Genomic DNA, 12,365 nt, shown 5'->3' on the forward strand with positions numbered 1-12,365 from the left:
GACTTGTTTGTAAAATTAAAAACTCCCTTAAATACATTTTAGATTTGTCTGTAACAAGAGCATTGATGTAAATACAAGAGGACATTCCTATGGGGAATTGCAATTTAAAAAGATATATATATATATCCATATTTACTACAATAAATATTATGCCAAGAAATTTTATAGCTAAAAAAACAAACAAACAAAAAACCAACATAGAAAATACTACACCTAAAGCTAGAAAACAGTTCCAGTACAAAGCATGCCTAATATATAGCCTCCCAAATATACGGTATATCCCTAGTAAAGTTGTAAATTATGGTTGCAAATGAGGCCACAAACAAAATCTTGCTCAAGGCATGAATCATAAATTCAAACAATAATCATCTCCTGCATGAGGCACAACTACTTTGTTTACTTCTTATACTCTGTTTCCTAAACATGAAGATGAAAGTAGGTCAAGTAAATTTAGCATCTTTTCACATGAAGTATGTTATGATAGCGGGTGCCGAAGCTTAATTTACAATTACATGAGTTTACATGAATATTAAAATATCTGTTTTCACTGTGCTGTGTCATTACACATATTGACATTTTACCCCACAATGACACAGAATCATAGAAAACACCCAAGGTTCGGAGAAAGGAGGGAGCAGAAGGGGAGAGAAATATTTACAGCGATTGCAGCCTGAATGAAACTTTGATATGTCAGGAAAGAGCTTCATATGATGTTGAATGATATTTTTAAAATCAGTTCTTACTGTTTTTCATGGGTTTTCTTTAGGAAGTGACTTGCAAGGGAAGGAGAGGGAGACCTGGGAAAACTAATTTATTATTTCTTTTATTTCCAAAATGTGTCAGATTTATGATAAATGTTTACAATGAAATAGCTTGTCTGACTGAATAGGAACTGTTGAGTCACACCCTGAAGCACTGATTGATCACCTGGAGAAAGGACCAGGTCAACCCTGGGAGCACAGGTGAAGGCAGTTCAGCTGTGTGACTGGAAGGAGTGGAACGTGGCTGCACTTCTCTTAGACCCTATTTAAGAGGCTGCCAGTGAGGAATGATCTCTTTCTGGAGATTCTTCTCTGGTGGTGATTTCCTCTGTGAACCTGGAATCTTCTTATATGGGTGAGCAAATTTCTTTTCTTATAGCATCTTTCTGTGATGCTGATCTTTCTGTTGTTATACCTCTGGTGAGGCACCTCTTCCCATTGTATTGATCTGTCTATTTGCTGCACTGGGAAACATCCAAAATTTATTGGCTATTCTCAACATTGGGTTCAAATGCAAAAGCAACATCAAACCAAAGGCTGGAACCAGGAATATTTTCATTCATCCTTCTCTCATGATTCACAAATGCTTTAAGTAGGAAACTTCCTTGAAATAAATGAAGTGATGTCCTCTTTAATGTTAAATTTAATATTTCTTTTTATGGAGGATAGAAGAATTTTAATGTGGATATTTTTCAAACATTTTGGCTAGCAGTTAAACATTGTTTATGGAGCAGAATGAAAATCCTCCTCATGTGTTGAGAGTGAATATGTTGGTAATTCATTATTAAGACCTGATTTATTAACATTAACCCATTTTCTGTATCAATATATGTTTGCCCCATATTTAGGAAGAACAACAATATTCAGTTAAAATAAAGTCAATGTGCTGAATAATTTACTTGCAGAAGTATTTCTATGGGTTTGTACCATACATCTAAACCATCAAAACCTTGTTAGAAACGGAAGAAATAAATTGTATTTCCTCTTTAAGCTAAAAAGATTAAAGCTGAAATTCAGCGAGCTACTTTAAAATCAGTTGACAACCAGACTCTAAGTCATGTGTTTGAGACACACACGTGGTTAAATGCCTTGCTGAAGTGTATTCTGGATGATGGCAGAACTTGGCTTGCCATCACTCTTCAGGAGAATACAAACTAAACTACAAATTTACTTTAAATTTGAGGCCAGGCTTCTTGGAGTTAATTGTACTTAAAATAAGTTAATACAGACTTGACCATCAATAGTGACTGAGATAATTAAGTATTGCTAATTAAAGAAGCCAAAGTTGTGAATGTCAAGAACAGAAGTCAGAGCACTTAGTTTGAGAAGAGTGGTTAAATTATCCAGTTATTTAGTCTTACATCATACATAGCCTGTTCTGATGGTAGAAATTAGACGTGTATTGCATGGTGAATGGTGACTGGGTAGTGGCAGCTTCCTGAACTAAAAGGAAAAAAAATCTGCCTGTTAAGCTGTGCTAGACAGCTGAGGAAATTTGTATGAAGAGGTATCCCATTCTAATTAGTTTTCCTTATGATTTATAACAGTAATTGAAAGTACTACAGCATCTTAGTGTCTTGAAATGTAGTATTAAATGCTTTCTCATAATCTGAAAATTTGCCCGTGCTTTTGACTGTAAAGAATGTTTTAGGCTCAGTTGTAAACCACTGAAAACAAGGAGCTCTTCATAGAACTCCCTCCTTTTCCATTTGCATTTTTCTGTGGCAATTTCAACAACTACTTACTTGAAAAACTTCACCATTTAAAGTAATAAATAATGTATTCTCAATTTTTATTTTAAGAAGGCAATGGAAACAAGGAGACACATCAACACAGACTGATCAGCCCATGCCTGTTTAGTCAACATGATCTTTGAAAAATCACAATCTGAAATATACATATAGTAGTGATTTAAAATAAAAATAAAAATCAGAAAACATACAAAATATGTGCTGCACTAGACCGGCAGACCTAATCATACTTTGAGTTGAGCAATGGCATTATTATACAGTTTATGAAGAACCCTACTTTGAAAAATAATAGGACATAATTATTCAACAGTTACTTATTATCCCAAGCTATTTACTATTGACTGATTGTAAGGCATTTTCACAAATTTCATCATAGAGCTAGTTTCCAGTTTATTGTTTTATTTTACTCCCAAAATAACTTATTTAGTATCACAGCAAAATAATCATTGGTAAAAACTCCTGTGGATTTTCAGGAAGACAAAAGAATTGTGAAATGTGAATGCAATTTCAATGCTACTGATATTGTCTCACTAGCTACTTACTCAGATACTTCAGCCTGATTTCTGGAAAGCTGTTAAGAATGAACAGCTTTCAATCACAGTATAGAAAAGTGGCTCTGAGTTGTTGAAAGCTTTCACTTTGTATCTGCATAGTGAGCTTTGTACTTCTAATTTCTCCTTCAAGTATTTTCTAGGCCTGTACTCAGAAAACAGCACATTAAAATGCTAAAGCCAGAAGCTGGAATAACAAATATTCACATCTTCTCTTGTAGAATACCCTAGCAGTTGCTTTTGTGCTCAGAAAGCATTTACCCTACTTCAATGAAGCTTGTATTTTTAGCAATAGAAAGATAAGGATCAGGTTATATGTGATTTTGCATGAAGTCTCACAATTTTAAAGTGAAGGTATTCTCACTAAATACTCTGACAAATTCCTTTTGAGCTTTTGCATTCAATAGGACATTCAAGACTACAGCTAATACCTGCCCTGTTAAGTAATTCAGGTAGTTTTATAACTTGCTGCAAAAAAGCTGCTAGAATGGGCTTAACTGCTACCAGCTGCAGTGTAAATTCATTCAGAAAGAAGTGTTGTGTTCCTGCAGTCAGCTTGCAGGTACCTAGTGAGATTGGCATCATCCCTAGGTAGGTTTATGTACAAGAGGGACCCCCTTCCACCAGTATAAATTCTATTTCTTCCCCATTTAACTTACAAAAGAAGCAGAATCTAGTTCTGGGCTGTTAAAACCAAATAAGTTCAAGAAAACATTTTTCCTGGCAGCAAATATAGGATAGTAAGAAGTAGGCCCCCAGAACACTATCTACAGTGTCTCTTATAATGTTTCACTGTGTGCGTGAAATTTGACAATTAAATGCTGTATGTTTTTTACTGAATAAGCAAATATATCCTCATAGAATAAAATACATTAAAAAAATAAAAAAGCCCAGTCTCCTTACATATTCTGCTTAAAATCCTTGTGAATTCATTCCATGTAAATTTATCTCTGAGTATGCATTCACTGCTGGTATATGCTGTTATTTTAGGAGCATTTTCCATTGGGTTCTTACTGGCAAAAAGTTATGAATTGTGAATTTTAAAGTTCCATCAAGTGGTACTTCTTGTTTTTTGTTTGTTTATCCTCCCCCCTCACAAAAAGCAGCACCTCTGCATGTGTTTTGTTTTAAAGGCTAAGCACAGAATGTTCTTTCACACAGCTACATATGTGTAATTGGCAAGCAAACCAAAGAAAAACTAACAAGCAAATGGGATTTATTATTTCCATGTAGAGGTTTTATAGGTTCTTATGCTGGAAAAACACTTCTTTTTAAGTATATGCTTAAACTTTCTACTTTTTTAATAATCAAAGCAAACTACAGCATCACAGTTCTTTCTAGTCAAACAGAAGGATCAGATAGGAAATCACTGCCTGCTCTGATGTTCCTTTGAGAGTTAGTCCTGAAGAGTAAAGAGGTCCAGGAAGGCTGGTCAGTCCTCTAGGAGGAAGTCTTAAATGTGCAGGAACAGGCTGTCTCCCTGTGCCATAAGATGAGCTGCAGAGGAGAAGACCACTATCAATGAACAACACTTTTTCTGAGACTCTGGGAGAAAGAGACTCTTCGTTCTGTTAATGAAGAAACAGGCAACTCAGAAATAGTACAAAGAATTTGCTCGGATACACAGGGAGGAAATTAGGAAGGCAAAAGTCCAGCTTGAACTCAATTTGGCCACTGGGATAAGATAAAACAAACTACTTCTTTCAAATATATTAACAGTAAGTGGAAGGCTAAGAAGAATCTCCATGCTTTACTAGGTGCAGTCAGGAAAGTACCCACTGGGATAAGGATAAAACAAACTACTTCTTTCAAATATATTAACAGTAAGTGGAAGGCTAAGAAGAATCTCCATGCTTTACTAGATGCAGTCAGGAAAGTACCCACTGAGGATAAGGAAAAGGCTGAGGTTCTCAATAACTTTACATCTCTTTTTAAAAGTCAGATCAGTTATCCTTGGAATACTCTATCCCTTGATGTGGAAGTCTGGAAAAGGGAGATAAATAAAGCCCTCATATTTCAGGTGGCAACAGTTAGAGACCTACTACTCCACCTGGACAGTTACATGTCCATGAGGCCAGGTGAGATCTAACCAAAGGTGCTGAGGGAGCTGGTAGAGTTGATTGCCAAGCCACTTTCCACTGTCTATCAGCATTCCTGGCCAACTAGAGAGATCCCAGAGAACAGGAGGTTTACCACCGTGACTCCCATCCACAAGAAGGGTCATAAGTAGGATCCAGGGAACTAGAGGGCCATCAGCATGACCCTGGGGCCAGTAAGGGTTATGAGGCAGATCGCCTTGTGTGAGATCACACAGCATGCGCAAGACAACTGGGGCATCAGGCTGAGCATGCGTGAGTTCTTAAAGGCTGGTCTTTTTTGCTTGATCATCCATGCTTGACTGACTTGCCTAGTGGATGAAGGAAAGGCAGCTGGTGTAGTTTACCTAGACTTCAGGAAAACCTTTGATGTTGTCTCCCACAGTATTCTCCTAGGGAAGCTGACAGCCCATGACTTTCTGGCTAAAGAACTTGCTGGATGGCCAGGCCCAGAGAATGGTGGTGACTGGAGTTAAATCCACCTGACAAGTGGTCATGAGTGGTGTTTCCCAGGGGTCAGCATTTGGGCCTGTCCTGTTCAGTATTCTTATTGATGACCTGGACAATGGGTTTGAGTGCACCCTCTGTAGGTTTGTAGATGACACCAAGTTAGGAGGGAACATTAATCTGCAAGTGGGTAGGAAGGCTCTACAGAGGAATCAAAACAGGCTGGATATTTGGTATGAGGCCAATGGGATGATGTTCAACAAGACCAAGTGTCAGTTCCTGCACTTTGTCCACAACAGCAACAGGCAACACTATAGGCTTGGGGCAGAGTGGCTGGAAGACTGTGTGGAAGAAATGGATGCGGGAGTGAATGTACCTGTCTTTGCTGAACATGAGCTAGCAGTGTGCCTAGTTGCCCATTGGCATCCTGGCTCACCTTAGAATTGATGGTGTCAGCAGGAGTAAGGAAGCGATTGTCCTTCTGTGTTCAGCTGTGGTAAGGCTGCACCCAGAGTACTGTGTACAGTTTTGGGCCCCTCACTACAAAAAAAATATCAAGGCTGTCGAGCATGTTCAGAGAGTAAAATGAAGCTGGTGAGGGGCCTGAAAGGATGTTACGGTGAGGTGGGTGTTGGCCTCTTCTTCCAAATAACTAGCAATAGGACTAGAGGGAATAGCCTTAATTTACACCAGAGGAAATTCAAATTGGATAATAGGAAAAAATTTTTCTCCAGAAGGGTAGTTAGGCACTGGAACAAGTTGCCCAAGGGAGATGGTTGAAATATCATCCCTAGAGGTGTTCAGAAAATGTTTAGTTGTTGTACTAAAGGATGTAGTTTAGTGGGTAAATATTGGTGGTAGGTGGACAATTGGACTGGGCAGCCTTGGAGATCTTGCCTCACCTTGGTGGTTATATGATTCTAGGATGTGGTGACAGAGCAAAGTAATATCGAACTATTTTTATCTATGGTTATTAGTGAAAGTTATGGTATAGTTCCTTTTCTTTCCTCCTTTAAACTGATGTAGATGTTGTTTTTCTTTTAAGTGCAAACATGTACTAATAACCATGCTTAAAACTGATGTAAACAACATTGACTGAAATTTTGTAACTACAGCTAAAGATAGGAAACTTACTTTTGAATTGGCAGGCAGACAAAGCCATTGGCATGGCTCTGTAGAGGAGTGCAAGCATTTATCCCTATAAATTCAGGGAAACTGATAAAAAGGAAAATTGAAAATTGTCTCAGAATCGCATCGTAAGGACCAGAAGGTCTGGTGTAACTCTTTTTCAAATAACAGGTTAAATTTTGTCATGTATAAGTGCCCTTTTTACCTGTGTCATCAGCAATTTATATATTATTCACACACCTGAAGCACAATATATTGGACTTGTGTTCTCACGTGGTATTCTCTAATGCAAATCTGTTTTCAGTGTAAAACCAAAGCTTCTGTGCTGTAGGTGGAAGGAAGGGTGAAAAACACTCTACCAACAGATAACCATCTGGCAGATTCTCTGTTATCTCCATGTGATTTTTAGCACTTTACAAAATGTCATAAAGCAAACAGAGAAGACCACAAGCAAACCTCTACTTTCACAAAATCATGTTTTATAAACTGTTGAGAAACACTGACATGTAATGAAACTCTATTCCCTATATGCCTTCCTCTTTGTGAATGATATGCTTCTCTCTCTTCATGTATAAACAAACAGAAATATGTCTGTATATTTGCTGTTGTTTCCTTTTTCCTTTGGTCATCATAATCGAGGGCTATTATAGAAATAGATCTTATCTCTAGAATGGCAGTCCCCCTTGCACCTTCAGTTCAGATTTTTGTTTATGCTTGGCTGCAATTGTGGCTGTTTCTGATAGTTTTAGGTCAGTCATGACAGACTATGGGTGACACTAAATAAACAAGCTGGGGGACTGGGACAAGGAAGGAATGATAATGGTGCTCAGAGTTGGGGTTTTTTTTGTTGTTTTTTTTTCCTGGTGAATCAACTGTTTTATTCACAATAATTCTCTGTATAACTGCTTTTTCTTACACCCATGGTTACAAACTAAATTTTTAGAAAATATGTGTCCTAAGGCTCAAATACCAAAATAGTGATAATAATAACCTTAATTTTATGCATTTCTTTTTAAAGTTCATGAATTTAAAGTCAGTGCCTTGATAAGGAAGAGTATGATAAATATTTTAAAGCTTAAGGTTGGTGATGCTGCTTACCTAGCAACATTTACAGAGCCACCAAAACTAGGTGGAGCCAAATGCCTGGCTTTGAGACATATAAGTAGAATAAGCATATTACTAGTTCTAATTTTCAATATGGTGCTTTTACTGCATACCTAGCATAATAAAGGTTCATCAAAATGCATGCAAATTACAGGAATAATAAAGTAGTTTAATGCAAACTTTCACTTGTTTAACATTTGGCCCTGACATTTTTTAGACTGGATTATTTGTAAAATTTACTTGTTAAAGAGAAAAAATTTTTAAATTTTCTAGTATGCTGAAAGATGTCTGGGTCCTGTTTTAAATTTAACTGTCATAGATCACTAAACAACTGTCTATATCATTTCTTAAGCTCTTCTTGGCCATAACAAATCCTGATACAACCTCCTGTATCTGCCTAAACTAAAACATGGAAGTGTATGCAGATACCAGTATGAGTACTGATCTCATTTTCTTGAGCTCTGCTATGCCAACTGTTAGAACTTACCCTGATCTCTTTGAAAACAAACTACCAGATTATCAAACTGTCCAAGTATAATATTACCTAGGGTTATTTTATTTTTAAATTGCTTCTAGATCCACCAAAATAATCTCAGTTAAGCTTTTGACAGTGCAGGCCTTTGGAATCAAACCTTTGCCAAGACTACTATGATTTAATTAGCTACACATTTACCTCCTGGCCAGATTCGATAAATAAGCATGTATTGGCACAGCTGCATCTCAGCATGCATATTTAAACTAAAAATGTTTCCTTTTGATACTCTGGCAATTTTGGCATTCATTCACTTTGCCAGAAGCTGTGTCAAGTCACAAAGCACTAGCCCAGTCATCATTAAAATATGCAATCATGAAAATGTTCTACCAGATCAGATCCTCAACCTGTGTAGTAACCAGAAAACATCATGTTTTCTCCATAGCTACAGAGAAGGATATTTTCATGTTCTTTGCGACTGAAGTGTTCTTATACGACAAATTAGCTGAAATTGGTCAAACAACACTTAAGACTCATTAAGACTCATATGTGTCACAGGCTTAAGTGCATACTTCAAATAATATTTTAATAACTGCAGTTTCAATATATTAAAAAAATGAAGATTAATTAGTTTTGTTTTCTCTTTTGATGATATTACTTGTTTTATATAATAATGACCTTTCTGGTTCCTGATGATAAATTACTGTTTTTATCAGAAGGGATGTCTGAGTATGTAAAGACTTTCTAACAAACACGCTAAAAGACTGACAAATAATAAACAATTTTTCTCACTACTCACATCTGCATGCTAAACTCCAGTTTTTGCTCAAAGGACAGAGGGGAATAACATATGGATGTACATAATTCTGGTGAAATTTCAATCAACTAGAAATGCTTGGGAAATAGAAGCAATGAAGGTAGGACCCATGTTTCTGCTCTACAGATAGTCTGATCATGAGATTATTTTGGCAAAAAAAAAAAAATAATAAAAATGACTGACTTCAATAACCAATGGCTCAAATGGCTGTTTAGCATTACCTTTTCTAGATAACATTTCACATAGTAGGCTGGTGGTGCTCATTCTGTGGTTAAAAAGAAAGGCTTGAGGGAAAAATGTTCAGATTAACCTCCATAGTGCTTTCACAATACTATATGATTAAATATGTGGTTCTTAAAATAAATATATTTATAGATAATGTGTCTATCCAAAAGTGTCTCAGAAGCTGAGATGCCTGGGTCACAGGAGAATCAGACTTTTCACTGCAAATCTCAATTCATGTAATAAAGTTTTTTTGAGAAGCTCCTCAAGACACAAACTTTGTGTGACATCTCAGTCACTTAAGACTATAGCAATTTAATTGAAGATGAAAATAATAATACCAGTTAAAATACATGTATCTTTATTTTGGTATGGAATACTGAAAGTATCTTAGATGCAACATATTTATTCATCTGCTTATGAAAATTTATGTAAGGAAGTAACAGTCAAAACTAATGTTGCTTTACTATGAAATTTAAAGGGTAATTTCCAGCAACAGAAACTGTACTCTGTTTTTTAAGCAGTAATGATTACTAGTTCATGATGTCCATTGGATCACTGAAAGAAGGCAGTTTTCTCATTGTGATAGTTTTCTGTTGCACTTTAAGAAATGGCCAGATGGTTCTGTGACAGCCTTTTTCTTTGCTGTGCTGGACTGCTGTATCAGGCAACACTTCTAGGCATCTCACAGTGTGGGTGGGTGATGAGAGGTGAGCTGAGAAATATTAGGGAAAATGATCAGATCAGGTGTTGCATTGGAATTAAAGTACTTTATTCTTTGTACTGGAACTCTTTTCCCCAGGAACTCAAAATATAACTTAATTATGGTTCATTATGCATTATGATTAATTATGCTTCGTGACTATGGTGGAAATCCACCACCTGAAAAATCTTAACATGCTTTTTTAGATAAGTTCGGAGTAGCAAATCAAGCAGTTATCCTTTATATGGAAGTTTCAGACATCTTGCTATTCCTTAAGAAGTTTGCATAGGTTGATTGGCGTGTGAATGTTCTGTTGGAAAAAGAATGATTGAATTCCTCTTTAGGAAAGATCTCCCCAGGGTATAGGTAGCTGATTCTTCATTGTTCCTTTCTTCCCCATATTGAATTAAATTGATTTAGAGCTTTCTTGGTCATAGAATTTGTGTTAATATTTTCAGTATGTGATTTTGATTGCCAGTTTCTTAAATTTTACTGAATTCACAAAAAAAACACAACTACCTGCATATCAGCGCATCAAAATGTTGTACCTTTTCTAAGGCAAAGAGAGTCCAGTAGGGTGGATCTGAAATTAAAGGTGCTTTAAACTTATTCTTGTATAATCATCAAATGCTGACAAATTTCTTACAGTGAGATTCATCATTATGCTTGTCCTAGACTAAAAGAGCATAGATTTATTTTGGATATACAGAAAAAAATTTCCATGATGTGGGAATGGACACCTGAACAGGTTGCTCAGAGAAATTGTGGATGTCAGGAAAAGTGTGTCAGGATGGATGGGGCTTTAAGTAACTTTATCTACTGAAAAATGTCTTTGCCCATTACAGTAGACTTGGAGTAGAGGGAGCTCTCCAGTTCAAAGCATTATTACATAATTCTATGATCCTATTTGAAGTTCGGGGGGGGGGGGAAACGAAACAAATAACAACAACATCAAAAAAATGTATTGAAATCATCAATTTTTGTCTGTTTGTTTTCTTTTGTTTTTTTTTAAGCAGTAGAGGGAAATCAGGTCTCTCTTTATAGCCTACCAAGAAAAAATACTAAAGCTCAATATCATTTCATGAAGCAAAATCTAAGGAATTCGTGAGAAATGATGTCTTTTTTTCTTTCCGAATACACTTAATAAAAGTCTGTTGTATCTCTGAGAATATAACCTCCATGAAGTCATCAGTTTTTTTTTACATCTTGACTGTCAAAATAATGAATGCTTTGCTGTACTCTTAAAGCCACTTAGAAACTAGAATTCTGGAAATATTAAAAAAAGAAATTGACAAATTTATAAATTAGACACTTTTAAGTAAGAAAAGGATATGTTCATATAATGGGCAGAATATTATTTGTTGAGGAAACACAGTTGGCTTATTGATTAAAGACTCAATTTTTTAGCCTAGTTAGACTTTAGAAGTACCAGTGCTCCCTTTATTTGAATAGAGCAAGAATGTATTTCACAAGTTTTATACATGCTTTACCATCAGTATACCTAGAATGTTTCTGGTGTTCCTATAATGCGTAGTGAAATACTGAATTATGCTAGTGTGGAATAAAGCCTGTCAAATTCAAATGAAATAATATGATTTTTTTTAAAGTCAAATTTGAACAAAATTCCCAAATTTTAAAATTCATATAGAAAATCAGATCTAATTCAGGATCATTAAAACATTTTATTACAATTTTTTTCTCAATAATACAAAAGCAGTCCAATAATAAGTACTCAAAATAAATTAAAATGTTGAAAAATAGTGTTTAAAAAAAATTGTAAAAATGAAAAATGCTGGCTTCTTTCAAATAGAACTTAAATGAAAGAGATATATTCCTGTGAAACTTTTTGAAGTGAGCTGAACTATATGTTCTAATGGAAGACTTCCATAGGAAATTTCTCAACAAGGACTAATAGAGGTACTGCTTTTCAAACTGCTCTTTCCACATTTGAAGTGTGTTTGCATGTTTTTGTTTATTCCTAAAACTACAAAATAAGAAAAGTAATCATGCGTTTTATCAAGGATCCTGAGGTGAGTACTTGATTGAATTGACAGCATTGATACTGCTGTTCATGTTGAAATAATTAGCAATTCCAAGGCTATTAATGGTCTATTGTATCACTATTTTAGACTGGGTAGGATGAAAGTAAAAACATTTTGGTGACTTTTACTCCTACTAAAATTTAATTAGCCTTACTTACTGACCTCATGTTTTATGTAAGAGTACACTACCGCACTACCGAATGACCTTTTAAATAGCTACTAATATAAATATAAAGCATTCTTTTTCCTTTCCCCCCCACTGTGTAAAGCA

General features: G+C 35.7%; 1 long non-coding RNA gene across 2 annotated transcripts in view; it reads left to right on the forward strand.

The window, feature by feature from the left end:
- The first annotated feature begins 1,048 nt into the window (after positions 1-1,048).
- Positions 1,049-12,365, forward strand: part of LOC107314982 — a 14,219-nt gene continuing 2,902 nt past the window's right edge. For both annotated transcript variants that reach the window (XR_001555701.2, XR_001555700.2), the window contains exon 1: positions 1,049-1,116. This is a non-coding gene — a long non-coding RNA (uncharacterized LOC107314982). The remainder of the gene's footprint in view (positions 1,117-12,365) is intronic.

Source organism: Coturnix japonica, chromosome 5, assembly GCF_001577835.2.
Source record: "Coturnix japonica isolate 7356 chromosome 5, Coturnix japonica 2.1, whole genome shotgun sequence".
NCBI classification, from domain to species: domain Eukaryota; kingdom Metazoa; phylum Chordata; class Aves; order Galliformes; family Phasianidae; genus Coturnix; species Coturnix japonica.